This window comes from Terrapene carolina, unplaced genomic scaffold (assembly GCF_002925995.2).
Source record: "Terrapene carolina triunguis isolate 2854851 unplaced genomic scaffold, T_m_triunguis-2.0 Scaffold35022, whole genome shotgun sequence".
Taxonomy (NCBI): Eukaryota; Metazoa; Chordata; order Testudines; family Emydidae; genus Terrapene; species Terrapene triunguis.
Genome location: NW_020699373.1, coordinates 9,927,055 through 9,930,834, shown reverse-complemented (window position 1 = coordinate 9,930,834; position 3,780 = coordinate 9,927,055). Strand labels below are relative to the sequence as shown.

Below are 3,780 nucleotides of genomic sequence, written 5' to 3'. Positions count from 1 at the left end.
CTGGCTTAGCTGTTTATAGCATGGCTGCTCTGACTCTCTAGCCCAGGGAGAACAGACAAAGGGAAAGTTTCTTTCCCAATTCTAAAAAGTTCTACCTTCCCATTGGCTCTTTTGGTCAGGTGCCCACTTTTTTTCTTTACCTGGGGGACTTTTTAACCCTTTACAGGTAAAGCAAGTAAAGAACAGCTACCAGGAGGGATTATACAGCTAGCTGGCTGGCTGGGTGTCCATCAAAGGGAGCTATCCCCCCACTTTATTTATTACACGGGGACATAACTCTGCTCTGCCAATGCCAAGAAAACAAGCGGCCAATCTCTGAAATATTTCACCAATATTATACGCATCTCAGTAAATGTATGTATGGTAATGAAACAGCCTTATACTCCTGAAGCCTTAATATGTCCTCTGGCTCCAGGACTGTACCAGGGGATATGGAACATACTCCAGACCTGGATGCTGTCATCCCAACAAGAGTCTTTTCTAATCCTCGCCCATGATTTGAGTCCTAGCAGTGGGATACAGTACCATACCACATTTGTTATTTAACTAATTTTTGGTACTTTTAAGAGGCATTCACATTAATAGCATAGGAGGGGTATATTGTAATATGGTACAGGTTAGGTTATTAATTACTGGGACCATTTTAATACAAATAAAGTTTCCAGTAGCAGAACACACTTCTTTCGGCGCGGTGTGAGCAGAGGGCAGGATGGGTCACCAGCAGCTCTCCTGGAGCCAACCCAGGAAGTTCGGCCAGGTCTCCCGCTCGTGCCGCATGTGCTCGAACCGCCACAGCCTGATCCGCAAGTACAGGCTGAACATGTGCTGGCAGTGCTTCCGCCAGTACGCCAAGGACATCGGCTTCATCAAGCTGAAATCATAAGTACCGACAGCATAGCATTGCCAACACTAGTATTTAATGGGATTGAATTCTCAGAGGGTTGTTTCTTATTATAATATGTCCATTGAATTTTATATTGTCTTTATGTTGTACAGTGTCCTTAACATGTTGACGGGGACGTTTTGTAAATCTATTTCTTATTACATTCTTGTACTTTGTGAATGAGTGCAAGTGGATCTTAACTGTGGTATTAGAATCACCATCCAGTTCCTGAATGAATCAGTGCCTGTGGAGATGCAGCAACATGCCCTGCTTACTATTCATACATCTGAAGCAATCATGCCCCTTTACCTGATAACGTGTGAAGTTATACATATACCTTTGGAGTCTTATCTGTTCCTACAGCTCACCAAGAGATATGTACTGACTACAGCATCTTGTGACTGCTCCATATAAAAACACTCAGGTGCCATGGTGTATTCAAGGAAGCATGGGAGAGATACTGCACAAGCCTACACTGTTATGCAATTGTAAATAAATGAGTTGCATTCGCTTCTCTCTGTTTCAGGATCCAAACTTTTGAGCTCCTATAAAAACGTCCCTTTATTGTGCATAGAGTGTTCCTGACAAGTTGATGAAGCATCAGGTGTGGTGGTGACAGTGGGCGCTGAAAGTTCTGTCAGCGAGTGTCATAACATCAATTTCATGTGCCTTGTTTTTTCTATCCTGAGGAAACTGCTGTATTGGATTGGCAGAATGTGTACCATTAGAGGTGTCTCCAAAGTTTTTGAGGAACTTTCTGCAGATAATTGTGTCTACTTAGTCATAATGAAAGTGACCTACAGCTCATCCTTGACAGTCTCAGAGGCACCTAAACAGTTTGGACTCACCATCAGCCTGGAAAAAAAACAAAGTCCACTTCCAGCCAGCTCCTTCTACCACTGAGCCAAACATCGCCATCGGTGGTGTAGAATTAAAGAGCATCAATCACTTTACATTCCTTGGCAGTAATATCTCGAGTGACGGTTCCCTGGACCAAGAAATATCAAACAGAATACGAAAGGCAAACCAGGCCTTCTGAAAATGTTACCATAGGATCCTCAACTAGCGCACTATCAAACAGTCAACAAAAATGATGATATACAACACAGTGGTGCTAGCATCCCTTTTACATGGGTGTGAAATATGGATAATTTACAGCAGACACATTAAGCAACTTGAAAAACTTCACAAGCTCTGTCTCCGTTCTGTTCTGAAGGTCCACTGGTGAGACAAAGTCTCAAACATTAACATCTTTGAAAGAGCAAAAGCAACCAGCATCAAGGCAATAATCATCAAAACTCAGCTTAGGTGGACAGGTCATGTTATCAAATTGGGTGGTGATAGATGCCAGAAAAAAGTTCTCTGTGGTGAGCTGAAACGCAGAGAGCGCAGGAGGGATGGTCAATGAAAACGCATCAAAAACACTCTTAGGCAGAATCCCACACCATGCAGCATAAATACTGATAACTTCGCAGACATGGCCGAGGACAGACCTGAGTGGAGAGTAACTGTCAAGGAAGGTTGTAAACACTTTGAGAAAAAAATGGATGTGAAGAACTGACTGAAAAAAAGACTTCAGTGGGAGCCTTCACATTCCTGTGGGACATCCATTTGTGATCTTACACCATGCAGAACCAGGCACACATCTCCGCGAACAGCCAAAGCATGGTGAGTGTTGGCGTGGGGGTGGGGTGCTCCACATGGGGAAAAGAGCACACGCTCTCTGAAAGGGTTGTGGTGCAGCATTCTGAAAAAATTCTAAAATTTTCCCACACTTTTCCACAGGCAGGGGTCATTCTAGCAGACATCTCACTGCTAAGGACAAGCAGGGAGGTGAGGGTACATCTACTCCACGCTTGTGGCTTCCACCCTGCTCCCTATGCTGCTCGCCTATGTGCCGCTTTGGTCCCTGCACAAGTGATTGCCGAATGGTGCAGGAAAGTTTCCTACAATGGGGGAAGGAACAAAGCTGCTCTGCCACGCAACCTGCGGCAGAGGATTACCGAGTACCTCCAGGAAACTTTCCTGGAGATCTCTCTGCAGGATTCCCAGCAGGAGATCTTGGCGTGCATCAACACCCTGTTCTGCTGTACTGATTAGCTACACAGGGAAATGTGCAGCTCACAGAAACACAGCCAGCCTGTCACATTTCTATACTCTGAACCCACCTCCGCACGACACAAACCACAGCCACTTGCCAGGCGTCTCATCTCCTGCTTCTTGCTCCCTGGAGAGTGACTGCTGTGACTGGCTAGACACTTCTGGAGTGGTGCACAGTTCCTGGCTGCCTGCCCCACCGGGCCACCCTGCCAGAACCGGCACATCCTTGTCTAACTCCACCTCTTCATCAATAACTTTGTCCTCTGGGTGAGGTCCTCTCTCCGCCGCCTCCGTTCCCTCCGAAGTATCCATAGGGCTCTTAGCAGTGGAAGTGGGATCACCACCAAGGATAGCATGCAGCTCCTTATAGAACTGGCAGGTCTTAGGTAAAGCACCGGAGCGACGGTTTGCCTCCCTTGCCTTATGGTACACCTGCCTCATCTCCTTTATCTTCGCTCTGCACTGCAGCGTGTCCTGATCATAGCCCTTTTCGAACAAGCCTCAAGAAGCGACAAAGAGTCTGTGGCACCTTATAGACTAACAGAAGTATTGGAGCATAAGCTTTTGTGGGTGAATACCCACTTCGTCAGACGCATGTTTGACATGCGTCTGACGAAGTGGGTATTCACCCACGAAAGTTTATGCTCCAATACTTCTGTTAGTCTATAAGGTGCCCCAGGACTCTCTGTCGCTTTTTACAGATCCAGACTGACACGACTACCCCTCTGATACTTGAAGCCTCAAGAAATGTGCCTGTAGGTATCCCAATTCCTATGGCTCAAGCGCAGCTCGGACTG

The 3,780-nt window shown here is 46.2% G+C and overlaps 1 pseudogene; it reads left to right on the top strand.

Moving 5' to 3' along the window:
• Positions 1 to 709: 709 nt before the first annotated feature.
• On the top strand, positions 710 to 883 carry LOC112117243 (annotated as a pseudogene).
• Positions 884 to 3,780: the final 2,897 nt, after the last annotated feature.